General features: G+C 41.6%; 1 protein-coding gene across 1 annotated transcript in view; it reads right to left on the bottom strand.

Moving 5' to 3' along the window:
- Positions 1-17062, bottom strand: part of RhoGAP102A (Rho GTPase activating protein at 102A) — a 216876-nt gene that overhangs the window by 26164 nt on the left and 173650 nt on the right. The gene's annotated exons all lie outside the window — the stretch shown is intronic.

The following is a 17062-nucleotide window of genomic DNA, read 5'->3' on the forward strand; positions in this document are numbered from 1 at the left end:
TACAGATTCAGATCAAGATACTGATGTATCAACAAAGAATGAATACACCTACATTCCCATTTCTGATCATTTATCTCTGTTCCAGCAAAATTGTTGCTTACATAGCTGGTTTTGTTGTTTTTATGCTGCAAAAATTTCCAAATTGCAAAGCTTGCATGGAAGCCTTAATGGACACTAATGACTACCTCATAAATTCTCTAATTAAGCTGAAGTCTACATGTAGCTTAGTTTGTCCTTTAGCTGATATTATAAGGGTCAGTTTGACTTGTGAAGGAATTTTCAGGGGCAGAGTATCTGGCATAAGTAATGCATGTGCCACACTATCTAGGGTAGATTGTTTCAGGCTAGTTACTTCAGTGCTAGAATATTTCACTACCAAAACAATATTTCCTAGCTTGTCTGAACATATGTCAGAAATTGATCCCTTACCTAATCATATGTTCTTACTAATTAAGTAACTGCTGAAAAATACCTGCAGGTACGGTATGCATATAAGGGGAGCTGTTCTCAGCAAATCTGACATCTAAAAACAAAATGAGGAGTTGGCAATCATACACAAAGCTCATACTCTTTAGTGGCCTGCAGGAGTAAGGTATGCCTCTCTTATATGGGTATATGCTGTTACATACTGTACGGTACATGTAATTTCACCATAATGTCCCATCTTTATTCTGGTTAGCACAGAGAATTTTAAGTGAGAAGTCTTTGCTTAGCTATTAAGGAAGTTAAAGGATCCTTCATCAAACCCATCTAACTACTTAACCTACCTGTAAAGTATCTTTCAGATAGCATACAGTATTTCACTGAGCATATTTCATGTACACAGTGCACTCTGATATGTCTATGAAATAAATGTCAATGTATTTACTCATCCTATCATTAATCAATCCCTGATCACGGCCAGTTGCTGCCGTCCCTTCCTGTCAGGACTATAATAACAGGGAACTGCCAGGCCTGGCTTCACCCGCTCTCTCAGTAACCGTGCTTTCACGCTCCCTCCACCCTATTATACCTCCATGGACATGACCCACCAATTCTTCCTCACCTGACTGCCGTCGCTCCACCCGTCATTCACCTCTCAGTTGTTCTGCAGATAATAAAATAAATACATAAGAATTGCAAGCACAGTACCTTTGTCCAACAAGATAAATCTTCATTTCTGGCAACTAAATGTTAATATGCAATAATGTATAAATTCACCTTAGAGTGCATTTACACTTGCAGAAAACAAAAATCTAGCTGACTGGAATGAAGGTTTGTTTTGTTGGACAAAATTTCTGTGTTTGCAATTCCTACATATTTATTTTATTAGTTGCAAAACACCTGAGTGGCAAATGAGGGGTGGAGTGATGGCAGTCAGTGAGGATGCAACTGGTGAGCCACAGCCATATTCAGGCAAACCCTAATTTACAATACCCCTAGATGCGATACCCCGGAATAGAGATGGAGGTAGAAATACCACCCTACCCCGCCTATTATAGGCCTACCCCACTTTTTCCAATGGGTTTAGATTTTTTTTACCAATTGTGATGATAATTTAGACAAATTTTGTGTTTATGTTGATTTATAAATTGTTTTTAGACTTAGGTTAATGTGTCTTAGTCATAGGTGGAGTGAACCCTGTCATTTGGGGTATGGATTCTCGCCCATCAGACAAGGTACAAAACAGTGAGGGCAACTAGGCAACTAAACAAAGAATAATTCATGTTTGACCATTGATTTGTCATCTAACCTATCATGGAATACATGATAATAATTTTAAATGAATACTGTATTAATAAATATGAAAACCTCAGAGAGTAAATATTTCATGCACTGATGAAAACTGTGACACTGATATGTTAAATCATGTGTTTATGTTCGGGCTGTTCCAGGAAAAATGCTTTGGAAATACAAAGGAATCTCTAAATATATGTTAGAAAATAAGAGAGAAGAAAATAAAGGAGCTCAGCAACCAGAACAGTAGCTGAAACAACATAAAGAGGGGCCGTTGAAAAGGCTATCCTGATCACATCATCAATCGATAAATCACGTGTTTACATTTGGGTTGTTCAAGGGAAAAATCTCTGAAAATAGAAAGGAATATCTAAATAAATGTTGGAAAATAAGAGAGAAGAAAATAAAGGAGCTCAGCAACCAGAACAGTAACAAGAATGACATACAGAGGAGCCGCTGAAAAGGTTATCCTGATCACATCACCAATCGCATTCCCTGTTAAGAGAATTCCTCGTCAAAACATCAACGATTCTCCATCACAACAATTTGCACCTTGGACAATTCTGCATCATACATACATTATCATTACGCATAACAGATGTTTATTCAATTGTCCCGGGACTGTCTGATGGTGGGATTGCATACAATGCTGCTGCTTCTTCTCTACCAAGTTTGACTATGAGTCGGAGATCGCATTTTCCAGTGACCATGACTGGGTACAAGCCGGACAGGCACTGGTTTTAGGCCTAGGTTAGCTTCTTTTACAGCTGTTAGGCCATTTAGTTTGGCTTTAAACTTTTTTTTGGACTCATTTGGGTGGGTTTAGGACTTGGCTGGGGGGGAATCCCAAGGTTCAAAAATGCATCCCTATACATGTTAATTCTACCCCGAGATAGGATACCCAGCCTAATGATGGGTTTTTACTTAACCAACTGCATCATTAAACCGGAGTATGCCTGTACACAGCTGATGTAACAGCAAGGATGTGTGATAATTCTACTGCACAACAATTCTTTCTATATCATCAGTTTGCCAATAAATGCTCAAGATTTATTTCCTAAGTTTATTTTTCATGTTTTTATAAATAAAATAACAAATAATATTTAACAGAATGGACTGGCCAAGGTACTGTATGATACTGCTGGTTTTTGGGTAGTTAGAGTTGGCTTGTTTGGTAAAAAAACAAACCAGTACCACACAATTTCCGCAATAGAAGAGCATGTGCTTTTTCAATGGATTTATTCATTTTGTTTTCACAGAAAATTCCTTGAGCTTGGGTTCTTGGGTTCTTGACATCATAAATTGTGGAATTTCTTACGTTAAATTCTGTCATCAGTGCCTTATACTGTTCCAAGTCTATGGTATATGTCAAGCTTCTGTTTCAAGGTAAGCACACTGTGCTTAAGATAAGTTTGCACTTTGGGCATCATGGAGTGTACAAATTACCATCTATCATGATATGAAAAAACAACAGAAAGAGTGCTTGTCTGCCAACTGGTGTTGTAAGCATACTGGTGATTTGTGGAGGTATGGAGGGTGACCAAATCAGAGGAGGGGAAAAAGGTGGGAGGAGGGCTAGAAAGGGGATTTACTAGGAAATGATCTTGACCAGAAATACCTTCACTTCACACTGCCTGACTTCACCCAGTCTCACATGACATGTGACTATCCTGTGCTGGGGTGGGCATTCACAGTGAAGCACACTTATATTTTTATTTAGATATTTGCCAGCCCGCAAATTTTCCCGGTAGTCCCATTATCCCCGTTATCTGGATACTGGATACTGAATCAGGGATTGTACCGTATAGAGTAGATGCTCGATTTAATGGACTAATTCAGCCAATTCTCATTCCATTACCTCGAATCTTCTGCTAAATCGAGTTCCATAATCAAGGTTCAATATAAAGGAAACTTTTCCAGTACTCTGAGGTACTTTCCACTAAATCCTTGTAGCCAACGGTCAAGCTGAGTTCCTGACAATGTGCACCCAAATCTAGCAAACTATGCTAACTCTCAATGCTACACACAGCAATCTGAACACATAATTAATACCCCCACTTAAATGCATTATTGTGTACATGTTAACAGTGATACATACAGTAATAAAATATGTGCACATAAAAAAATGAGGTGAGGATGGTAATGTATCAAATACCATACTGTAGTATAGTAAATAGGGATAGGAAACTACAGTAAGGCTTACATCCTAAAGAAGGGGTTCTGCACTTGTTGCAGAAATATGCCTGACGCAGTTAGCCATAGTGGCCCCCCGTAACCTGTGTCAGGCCTGGGTGTGGTTTAGTCCCTCTCAGAGTCACCCTCCAACAGCACTCAAGGTGGTACAGGGGTGACAGAGGGGCTGGGGAGCATCATGAATGGTGCTCCATCTACTCAATTATTTCCAATTTCTGGCCAAGAGAAAGCCTCACCCTCCCCATCTTTTCCTGAACCTTAGGCATGGTTCATAAAGTTTTGGTTCACTGAAAAAAACACAAATAAGGCCGCAAAACCAAGGCAAAGCCACACACATGCGTTACAGTTGGGGGATCATGTGAAGACTGCACGCTTGGTGGGGATGTGTGGCAACACCATACACCAAAGGTCAGGACAGTGTTTCCGGTATGGGCTCAGTGATGTGCTCGATTTACGGGACTTTTTCCGCTAATTAGGTGGTTTTTGGAACAGAATTTTCTTAATAGAATTATACTCATTTTAATGGAAATTTTCCTTTAAATTGGGGGGGGGAGGGGGGGGGATTTCATTATCTCGGACTTCCGCTAAATTGGTGTTCATTAAATCAAGCATCTACTGTATAAAGAATCCCATATTACCGTTTTGAGGTGTGGGGACCCAAGGATAGGCTCCTGTGGTCTAGTACATTGATGGTTAGATGCCCAGCCAAATTCTCTTTATGGCATCATATGACTGGAAAACCTAGTGTCACCTCTTGGGGACTGAACCTATTTAGGGGTATCATTCCAATTGGAGTGTTCTAACAACTGCCAATTATTTATTTAAGTACTTAATTCTGTAAAGCACTGCTTTCTATGTACAGCATATAATTTCTTCATTAACTTCTTAACTATGAGAAGTTTCACAAGAACTGAATAAAAGTGTTAGACAAAGGTAAAAGATGTCATCTTACTGGAGGGATTATTGAAAGTAACAGTATGTCTAATTTCTCCACTAAGAAAAGGTTCTCACTGAGATTAATGAAATCATTCAGTGGCATGTAGAACAGAGTAAAAATTACTGGAGCAATCATCTCCAGTCATGTAAAATATCATGGAGTAGGGTGATAACTAGACATATACAGCAAACAAGTACACCATTACACTAAATTAACAAGTCTCCACAAGGAAAGAACAAAAACTGTCTCCTATTATAAGCACACTACTAAAGGCTGTCCTAGTGGAGGGGGGGGGAGGGGGGGAGTTACTCTGTACATCTGGGCACAGCAGGACAGTCATGAGGCAAGTTATTTGGCCCCTCCTGATACAACAGGGACATGACAGAGTGTTCTACGTTTTGGTCAAGCAGATGAGTCAGATAACTCTCTATCTGCTGATGTAATGGAGTACTGGCAGGCCATCTCAAGCCAAACCTAACTGGTGCTGTGTTGATAGGGTGACCATCCTTAATGAAGAAGAGTGCAATGCAGATGCTCTTCTGCCCTTACTAATGCAACAGAAACAGAAAGTCCAAGGTGATCTGTCTGAAAACCCTCTTGAGTTCTGTATTTAAATCCATGACTTATGACCTACCACTGTTAGATGGTAGCACAGTTGCAATCAATGTTGTTGATGCAGGGACACTAGAAGGGCTCAGTGGGACCTATAAGGTAGATGTTAAAGATTTCAGAAAAGCCTCATAGTGCAGACTAGTGAAATTTCTGTGGGAAGCTAACTTCCTTCTTCTTTCACTGCCTTTTCCAAAAAGCATCAGGGCATTGCTCGGGGTTGCATCAATAGATTTGAGTGAGATGTGGCTGCAATCCTTCATCCATAAAGAACATGGAAGGTCTTTTATCGCTGGCAGGTGACACTTCCCATTTTATAGTGTGTCCTTCAGGAATAGCAACATATGCACTGGCTGAGTCTGGAAAGGCTCATCCTAAGCACTACTTTAGCAGGAGGGTTGTGGTCAGCTGAAGGGATGGTAGCAAAGGCATCTCAGCAATTTGCAACAGGGACAGGAAACCTTGGAAGCAGGCTTGGGCCAACTCTTTCTGTATCAAGCTGACCCTCTGGCACACTTTAATGCCAGCATCAGAGGACACTGATGAGAGTGACCTAAAGGGTAATGAGACTGATTTGAGGGAATTTTATATATATATATATATATATATATATATATATATTATATTCTCACTGAATGATATTTATTATCTACAAACTGAGGTTAGATTTATGAACGTATTCACAAGCCAACTGAATCTGTAAGATTAGGACTGCTTGTATACGAGTGAATTTGAAGGTAGGAGGAGGCATGGTAGTCCAGGAAGAAGGTGGATGAATAGGTTAATAAAAGTGTAAGAAAGCAAGGTATGAAGCTGATAAGGCTAGAGAACTGATGGGATTGACTTGGATGCATGCACTATGTATGGGGCGGCATATGATAAGTATTTGGTGTCCCTCTTTCACTTGATAGTCAAAGGACTGACTGTCAGGTAGATAATGTAAAGTGTATCTAAAAACTGTAGTCAGTGGGGGTGCTCATCATGCACTCACTCAGTGTAGTGATACTCTATTCCAGGGTAGGTCTATACTGAGTAATAAGCCAAATGATTTCCTGTAAGCCAGGAAATCATTTAATACACTAGGTGGTAACCCAACCAACACATTTCCTAAGTGTCAACAAATAGGTTGGCGGAGGGTTAGTGCCCCTCCCCAGAAAACACCTAACAAACAAATGCCTCAGACCAGGAGAGACCAACAGGTGACGATCAAGGACCGGATGAAGGACATGGCATGGATTGCAAAGTGGAATGTAAGGAGTGTGAATGATGAGGTGAATGACAGAGATTGTCCAGGTGCCTGAGGGTGCAAAAGTGGACATACAGTATATGGATTAACTGAGACTACATGGAGAGGTGAGACTGTAAGAGAGTGGAAGTATGGTTGGGGTATATGTGTGGGAGTAGGTGAGAATGAGAGGGCAAAAGCAAGTGTATGTACTGTCATGTGCAAGAGATGGGAGAGTATGAATCAGTTGGTTCAAGGATTTTGTGGGCAAGACTGAAAGTAGGAATACAAATGTGGGCAGCTGTGTGTGTGTGTGTGTGTGTGTGTATGTGCCAACTCAAGATCATGCAAGCAGAGTGAAAAAAAGAGTTCTGGGCAAAATGTAGAACCTTGCATAGAAATGTTTGAGAGGAATGAGAGGATGTTTTTGATTAGAGAATGAATGGAAAAGTAAGGAATGTGAAGGTGGATGGAGGAGTTGGTAAGTGAGGAGTGCATGCAGAAGTGGATTTGAATGGCAGTGCACTAGTGGACATTTCTGCAAGGAGGGAGTTGTGATAGCCAATACCCACTTCAGGCACAAAAAGATCCACAGGTATACATGGCGAGTGATGAGAAGGGAGGGAAGGGAACTGAATGAACAGAAGGCAACAACTGATTATGTGTATGTGGATGATAAAATGAGAAGGTATGCAATGGATGCAAGAACATACATAGGTTGGAGGAGTGGACTTTCTGACCATCACTTGGTGGGGGTGAAAGTCAAGGTACAAATGAAATGGATGATCAGAAGGAGGGAAGGACAAGAGGAAGTAGTCCATACAAGTAGGCTAGAAAGGTTGCAAGAGGATGGAAAAAACACAGAATATAAGAGAGAAGTGGAAAAGCAATTGGGTAAATTTGATTCGGAGCAGATGGCGAAGGTGGAAGGTGTACGCACGATATTCACAGAAAAAATCTGTGCAGCATGTGAGGTGGAGTATGGGGTGAAGAAATGACGAAAGTGGATGCAAAGAACAGCATGGTGGAATGAAGAGGAGAGACAAGCTGTGGCACAAAAGAAGAATGCATATAGTGAGTGGATGGAAAGAAGTGGCATGGAGGAAGTTGGGAGACAGAAGAAAGAGTTGTATGTACAGAGGAAGAGGGAGGTGAAAAGATTAGTAAAAGAGAGTAAGAAGAGAGTGGATGGGGAAATTGGAAGAAATTAGAGTGCAGAGTGGAATGAATGTAAGAAAATGTTCTGGAAGGAGGTAAAGAGTTAGACAGAGTGATAAATAAGTTAGCAGGGGAGTAAAAGATAAAAATGGTAGACTGATTGTGGAGAAGGAAGAAAAAGTGAGAAGATGGAGAGAACACTTTAACCCTCCATGCCGGGCTATCTATAGCGCCATTGTTCTCTCACTACAGAAATTTTTCTGAATACAGCCCGTTTTCAAACCTTAATATCTCAGAAACTATACCAGTTAGGGAAACAAATTAACCCGCCGCATGCTGGCTATTTTTAGCCCTATGAGTCACCCTAGTGCCGGCCATTTTTCGACCTTTTTTATTTTTTGGCTAAAATGATAGATTTTGATGTGGAAACAACGAATTTTGTAATTAAAATGCTCACCGAGGCTCGGAAATTAGTTTTATTGAGTTCCGCATACTCGTGTACAGGTATAGTCGCTCTTTCACGCTCACCACGTACGTGAGAGAAAGCTGTTTTCTATGTAAGGTATACTCAGGTATTTATGCTCGGAGGGTATAGCAATGTTCAGTACACTTTTCTGATTACCTGTACTTATTACTTCAGCATCTATCACAATTTGCGTGTCTTTCTCACTGTGAATGCATTATCTTACACTTACTTGAAGACAGGTGCAACCTGACTTCATTACGTACAGTCCTGGCACTTACAAGAAGGTACTTACAACTGGACTTCACTATATAGTCCTTACACTTACAAGAAAATATGACTTCACTATATAGTCCTAACACTTACAAGAAAATATTTACAACTTACACTTACATGAAAATATTTACAAAATGCCTTCACTATGTACAGCACTGGGTGAGGCACACAGGCAGAGTGAGGCAGAGCGAGCGTGAGGGGGGGAGCGAGTGAGTTTATGGCCTTGACAGCCTGGAGGATGGTAGAGGAACAGTTACCTTACATGCCTGCCAATTTTTACCCGCGAATCTTGAAAAATGCGGTCACAGTGAAGTTTTTCATTTTAAACCATTTTAAAACGGCACTGGCACTGGCTGCGGAATTATGTCAGACCGTTTTAAAACGGCATTGGCACACGGCGGGTTAGAGACTGTTTTACTCATCAACTCTTCTTCTTGCGAATGAAGGTATCCCCGGGTCTGTAGGTTGTCGCATCAATGAGTAATGACGCAATGAAGAGGAGTAATTTTTGGCACCAGAGGTAGGTTTTATACGTGCTTTAGCGTGCGGCCCCGATTTTGGCTTCACTCTCAACATGATAACCTCCATTACTAGATCAACTAGACACAGTGGTGTCCAAGGCACACCCTATGGCACTATCACTGAGTCCTTTCCTTGTATCCTTGGAAAGAGGTTTGGTTGGGGTAGGTAAAGGTCAATGTGAGGTAGGAATGGAACCGGATGAGAAGGGTTAAGAATAAATTGTCTTACACCTGGCAAAGTCACAGAAATGACTGAGGTATGGTTGGCTTGGCTGGCAGGAGTCCCTCCCTAGCTTTTGGTGATGAGATCAAATGGCGGCCACTTCAAATTGTGGCACAAAAACAAGTGCAGTTCCGACTGACACCCGGCACCGCCCGGCCACCGATTTCTTGACAGTTCCAACAGACACCAGGCGGTTAGGAATTAAGGAACTGTTAAACATAGAGAATGAAAGTAATGCAAGTGTAAGTGGCTGGGGAATGGCAGGGAGGAGGAGGGAGGTGAGAAGGGAGGAAGAGATCAATAGGATGGAAGTAGTGGATGCAATGAAGAAAGTCAAAATGGGGAAAGCCCCAGGAAATGATGGACAGTGTGGCGAAATGCTGAAGCATAGGGTAGAGATAGTAGTGGAATGGATATGGAAGATATGCAGGCTCGTCTGGGAGGAAGGTAGAGTTCCAGAGGATTGGAAGTCAGGTATAAATATTCTCCTGTACAAAGGATAAGGGGAAAAAGAAGTGTGTGGTAATCATAGGGGCATTTGTCTTCTTGGTATAACAGGGAAAGTATGTGGTAGAATACTTATCAACAGAGATAGGCAATAACAAAGGAATTAGCTGGAGAACAGGGAGGTTTTTGGAAGGGAAGGGGATGTGTAGATCACATATGCATCCTTAGGTCTTTAGTAGAAAAAATTCTATAGAAGGGAAAGAAGTTGTATGTGGCCTTCAAGGATTTGGAGAATGCATATGACAGAGTGGATTGACAAGGAGTGTGGAAAATAATAAGACTATATGGAGTCAATGGGAAGCTGTTCCATGCCATGAACAGTATGTATGAAGGTGCTAAAGCTGCAGTGTGTGTAGATGGTGAACTGAGTGAATTTTTCTGTCTGAATGTTGGATTGAAACAGGGATGTGTCAAGTCTACATGGTTCTTCAAACTGTATACGGATGGGGTTATAAAAGAGAAACAAGGCAGGGCAATGGATGTCGGAGCAGCCCTAATGAGAAAGGGTACTGTTTGGAAACTTCATGTACTGTTGTTTGCAGATTACACTGTATTAAGTGAAGATGAAGGGGAACTGCAAGGCTTGGTTAATGAGTCTGGGAGTGTGTGTAAGAAATGGAATCTAAAGGTGAACGCAGGGAAGGGTAAAGTCATGGTCTTCAAGAGAAATGAAGTCACTGAATGTACAGTGAGGCTGAATGATGAGGATATAGAAAATGTGAGTGCATTTAAGTACTTCAGTAGTGTGATGAGTAAGGATGGAAGTCTGGAGGATGAAGTGCTTGAAAGGGTACAACAGGGAAGAAAGGTTCCTGGCTCTCTGAAAGCACTGATAAAAAATGGAAGTCGGCATGGAAGTAAAAAAGTTGCTGCATGACAGCATTGTGATACCATCCCTAATATATGGAAGCAAAGCTTTGACCTTGTTGGAGGGACACAAGTCAAGAGTGATTGCAGTGGAAATGAGTTATCTGAATGGAGCATGTGGAGTTACATGGAGAGACTGACTGACAAATGAGGAAGCAAAGAAGCATTGTGGTGTGGATGTAGATGTGATACAAAGTGCTAGGAGAAATACACTCAATCCTCGTAAACCGCGTGTTTATAAACCACGGATTCGTAATCCACGGCAAAGTGGCTGTCAGACTGCCAGCACCCTTAAACTGCTGTTAAGTCACGAAAATCGTGGATCTAGGCACCGAAGTGGGCCTTTTCCAAGGAGAATCGTAAACCGCGGCATTCAATTTGATAACTGAGACCCAACAATCAATCACCACCCATCCCTAGTGGCAAGTGTGCATACTAATACCGCCATGTTGTTGTTGTTCTGCCCGCCAACCTGCACAGTACAGAGCATCACCGTGCGGTACGAGAGCTACCTGCCCTTTTTTGTGCACTTTCCCCCCACCTCCTACCTTCCATGGCCCCTCCCGAACCCCCGAAGAAGCGCTCTAAGCCCTGTGGCATCAAGAAGCAGCCGCCGTTGTCGTACAGTCAACGTTTGGAGCTCATTTGTCGTGTTGAGAAGGGAGAAAAGTTTGCAAGCCTGGTGAAAGAATATGGGAGGAATGAGTCGACCATAAGGACGATCTACAAAACCAGAGAGAAACCAAAACAAAACCAGGCAGACTTTGAGGGCTTCCTGAGGGAGGCTGAGGAGCTGGAGAAGGGAGAACAATATGAAGGAGCACCCCCACCTCATGCTGAGAGGTTCTAAGTTTTTCCCAACACCACCCCACTTCATTCACTTAAGCAATATCGTCATAGGATTAAGGTGAGATCCCTTAACCTTGCTTATTTCTATTAAATACATGCACTGAATATTTCTAAATTTGTATGTTTGTGTTTGATGGTGCCTAGATAGGTGTAGGTAGGGTGCTTTGGGGGGTGGTTGGCCAAAGTCCAGACCCTACTTAATTTTTCACATAAGAGTTATTATTTATAAACCGCGGAATTTGTAATCCGCAGCAGTGGTCCAGACCCAAATTGCCGCAGTACAAGGATTGAGTGTACTGATGTGATTTGGCCATGTGGAGAGGATAGAGAACGAGAGACTAATAAGGAGAAGTTAAGTAAGTGAGGTGAAGGGGGGGGAGAGGGAGGGGAAGGCTGAGGATGAGCTGGAGGAATGGAGTGGAGAGGTATATGAGAGAGAGGGATGTGGGCTGAGGGGAGGGCAGTAAAATGGTAGGGGATGAGGCGACATGGAGGCCATTTGTCTGTGGCCACCCTTTATGTGATTAAGGCACCTGGTAATAGACAGACAGATAGATAGTTCTAAAAACAAAAGTATTTAAAGAATATGTACAGATGGTTAGGTCTATTTGAAGCCAAGATTCCAGGACTTTGAATGTAATGTGAATGAGTGTCTAGCTCATTTCATTGGGCATGTTGTTAGGTCTACCTCTTTCATGCTTTCTCTTACGAGGAGGAGGAGGAGGAGGAGGAGAAGGAGGAGGAAGAGGAGGAGGAGGAGGAAGAGGAGGAGGAGGAGGAGGGGGAGGAGGAGGAGGAGGAGGAGGAAAGCAAACAGCAACTGACCTTATGGTCCTTTCAAGGCTGCTTGTTACAGAGAAAACTATGACTACAAGATCTAACTCTACATGCTGAAGGATAAGGATAGTAAAGCAAGAAGGCTCCCCCCACTACCAAACCCTCCAGGAAAAAGTGAGAAAAAACACCATGCGGCATGGAAAAACTGACATTGAAATTTCATAGGAAAAACTGGAAAGGAAAAGTCACATTCTATAATACTTTGTCTATATGCTACCCGACTGAGTAACCTGAAAGAGAAAGTAATCAAATCAACTAATAGTCACGGCATGACATTATAAATCGGTACATTGAGTTTATGGGAAGTCTGTGGACATAACGTGGAAACTACACACTGCACAGTGTGGATGTTTAGGGGTGGTGCGGCAGCCTTGCCTGGCGCTTTTGAGGTAGGCTGCGGTCAATCAGGCCCTAGCTCCATTCATTCCACTGAGACAAGGAACTCACCCGTGTGGGACAAGTACTCAAGTTTCATCCTGAAGCAGTGACCCCTGGTACATTAAAAAAATCCCGATGGTGGTCACTTGACTAACAGGGACCCTCAGTGATCCACAGCCCATCACAGGTCGAAAGTGAGAGTAGTGACCATTAACTCAGGGTTATATGTGCAGATCCTAATCTGTGCTTATATTGCTTTCTTTGCATTGGGGAGATTGAAATATATACAACGAGAGTCTTAGATAAAAGGGGGCTGCACAGTGTGGATGTGCAATGCATAGAGTGGATGTTTAAGGGTGGTGCGGCAGCCTTGCCTGGCGCTTTTGAGGTAGGCAGCAGTCAATCTGGCCCTAGATCCGTTCACTCCACTGAGACAAGGAACTCTCCCATGTGGGACAAGTACACAAGTTTCATCCTGATGCAGTGACCCCTGGTACATTAAAAAAATCCCGATGGTGGTCACTTGACTAACAGGGACCCTCAGTGATCCACAGCCCATCACAGGTCGAAAGTAAGAGTAGTGACCGTTAACTCAGGGTTATCTATGCAGATCCTAATCTGTGCTTATATTACTTTATTTGCATCGAATAAATTGAAAAATGTATAATGACGTGACGCGACACTATGTACGGGTACGTTGTTTAAAGGGTGTCTTGTAGACAAAAGCGGAATGAACTTACACGTAGCTATAAAAGAAAGTTATTCGGACAGAAAAAGAGTCAGCTGAGGATTCTCGTGCAAATACAGTAATCCCTCTAATATCCGAACGCCCAATATCCGAACATCCCCACTAACCGGACATAATCCTCCTGGGATCCAATATTCCCAAAATGGGCCAAAAACCGCAAAAAATTCGAAAAAAATCTGACTTTTTTCCCTCCCATAATTTGAAATTCCCGCCTGGCGCAAAACAGCTGTTACACCATGGTCCCTTCACCCTCCCCTGTCAGGTTGCCATTTGGTATTTTTCATTACCAAGTGTGGGCCAATTTGGTAATGAAAAATTCGTTTGGTAATGAATTAGAATAATGCATTACCAAATGGATTTTTCACATGTATGAGGATACACAGGATGGAGATGGTGGATTGTTTGCTCTCTCTGATTAATCTGCTACCCTACATAGCATGAAAATAATCAACATGGTGTTAGTTATAAGGAGAGTGATTACATGTATTTCCACTTGTATATATAATTAGTGAAGAATATATGCTAGCTTTACGAATTTGGTAATGAAAAGTTATATTTGACAATGAAAGTTGAGGAGATTGGTAATGTGGCTGTTGCGATCTGGCAACTCTGTTACCCCACCAACATCAACAGTCACAGCTTAACTCCGATGGAGAGCAGATACTCATAACAGTGCAAGCCACAGGTGCTTGTTTTTTGTGAATAAACAGTGAATAAACTGCAATACCTTGCCACTAGAACACACAGGAATTTACAGTGTTGTGCAGTGTTAAGAAATTAGAATTTAGAGAGCAGAGGATTAACTGTGGACTGCAAATTGGCGGTTCAAACCAGTCCAAGAGGAAGGGACTTGTAAGTACCCAGAATGTTTAATATTGTATAAACTCACCTCTAAAACCTCATTTTATGGTTCTTTTGCATTTATTTCAGTCTTTTATGTCCCTTATTGGTGTGATTTGGGTCTTAAATAGGTGCAATGCATGTCCAGAGGGAGTTGTATAGGTGTTTTTCAGACTTAGGGTCCATAAGTACTAGTCCATAAGCTGGGGCCCAATATCCGGACAGGACCACTATCCGGACCTGCCTATGGCTCTATTGATCCGGATATTGGAGGGGTTACTGTACTTGTCTACTTTGTTTTTGAATGTCTCAATTGAGATACTGTTCATGGTATCCGAGGGTAATCTGTTCCAGATGTTTACAACTCTGTTAAAGAAGAAGTATTTTGCTTCACGGGATTGGAAACGCTTTCCCATAATTTTGCAGCCATTACTTCTGGTTTGACTCGACCGGTCTATATCAAAATATTTATTCATGTCTAAGTTGTCATATCCCTTCATGATTTTGAAAACTTCAATAAGGTCCCCTCTTAACCTGCGCTTCGTTAAGCTACATAATTTAAGTTCTTCAAGGCGTTCCTCATATGGTTTGTTTCTAAGTCGTGGTATCATTTTTGTGATTCTTCGCTGAATTTTCTCTAATTTTTCAATGTCCTTTCTGTACGGAGACCAGAATTGCACACAATACTCAAGATGGGGGCACATTAGTGAGTTGTACAAGGCAAGTATGACTTTTTCCGATAAACTCGAAAGTTCTTCCAATAAAGCCCACCAGCTTGTTTGCAATTTTAACTGCCTTGGTGCACTGCTTACTTGGTTTTAGGTCATTAGATAATATCACACCAAGATCCTTTTCATTGTCTGTACTTGATAACTGGATATTGTTCATTTTGTAGTTGTTCTATGCATTGTTTTCCTAGTGCCTAGCATTATGTTGGATATTCCCATGTGTGTTTTGATGTCTGCATAGCTGAAAGACCGAAGGAGACTGCCACAATTAGGAGGGATACTGTACATATGGGTAGGGTTTTCATGGATTTTTACTGTTTATGCACTGTTTTCTTAGTGTTAGCATTATACTGGATATTCCCATGTGTGTTCTGATGCCTACATAGCTGAAAGACTGAAGAAAATAGGTAGGGTATTTGTGGATTTTTGTTTTAATGCACTGTTTTCTTATTGTTTAGCATTATATTGGATATTCCCGTATGTATTTTGATGTCTAAATACAACTGAAAGACTGGAGAACACTGCCAGAATCACAATGGGGTACTGTACATATAGGCTGGGTATAGGCAGGGTATAGGTACAGTAAAGGATATTGCTTCGTACTCAGATTTCATCGAGATCCTGACATTCCTTTGGCTCTATTATGTCGGATAATCGAGGGATTACTATATATGTTCTTGGTCTACTTATTAATCTCCCAACCTCCCCCATCACCCCTACAACTACTCTCCTCTACCACCTCATCAGAGCTCTAGGTAACTTTTCAGGTATTGTAAGTGGTACAAAGTCAGGCAGTTACTGTTAAAGTAACTCCAGTATGAGGGGACTGCGTGTAGACACTGCCTTTCCTTGGTTTGCTGATATTGTTTGTTAAGTGAAGTTGAGGGGAACTGCAACACTTGGTAATGAGTTTGGAAGTGTGTATAAGAAACAATATCTGAAAGTAAGTGAGTGCAGCAATGGGTAATGCAATGGTTTTCAAGACAATGAAGTTGCAAAGTGTGTAGTCAAGCTTAACATTCAGGAAATGGGGAATGTGAGCATCTTCAAATATCTAGGTACTGCAAAGAACATGCATGGGAGTTTAGAGAGTAAAGTGTGAGAAAGGTTACAGATGGGAAGGTGGATTGCAAGTACACTGAGGAGAAGGACAAGATATATGGAGGTAAGCATGGAAGTAAATAAGTCACTGAGATCCTCGCACAGACATGTGAAAGTGAAGCTTGAGCTCAGTGGGAAGGAGACAAATTCAAAGGTTAGATAAGTAGAAATGAGTTATTTAGGAGAAGAGCATGGAGCTACATGAAGAGGCAAACAGAAATGGGGAAGTTTGAGAACACTGTAGTGTTGATGTGGATGTGCTGGAATGTGTTGGGAAGAGTATTCCAAGATGCCATGTGGTGCAAATGAAGAGTGAGAGACTAAAAGAATGTATGTGAGTTAGGTAGAGGGAGAGAGGGGAAGAGTGAGAACAAGCATGAAGTGGAGTGATAAGGTGGAGAGGTATATGAATGAGTAGCATGACACAGAACGAGGGCAGTCTAATAGCAGAGGAATGGAAGATGAGGAGGTATTTTATCTGGAGGCACTCCCTCTGGGTTTATGGCATTTGGGTACTGTAATTACAGTACAGTAATTCATCTACCTCTTCCTCGAACCACTCCATATCATCCCTTCTACTGTCAGCTCTCTTCTCTAATATCTCACCTGATCTCAAAATAAATTTCAAGCTCTTGGTCTACCTATTCTTGACTAAATCACTTCGCCATCACCTTCACCACTACTCGTACCCTTCTCTAATGGTACTTATTCTTGAGCTACATCATCTTCAAACCACCCTAAATTATTCTCATTGCTACTTTCCCTTTTCACTTAATAATGATCTCTCCAACAACAGACTACTTACCCTCACATAATCCTCAACACTGCACCATCACTACTACCAACATTACTCTGCTTCCTTCTCTTACACCTAATCTGACCTTTA

Source organism: Coenobita brevimanus, chromosome 57 (assembly GCF_032717465.1).
Source record: "Coenobita brevimanus isolate Jiangsu-jjx chromosome 57, ASM3271746v2, whole genome shotgun sequence".
Taxonomy (NCBI): domain Eukaryota; kingdom Metazoa; phylum Arthropoda; class Malacostraca; order Decapoda; family Coenobitidae; genus Coenobita; species Coenobita brevimanus.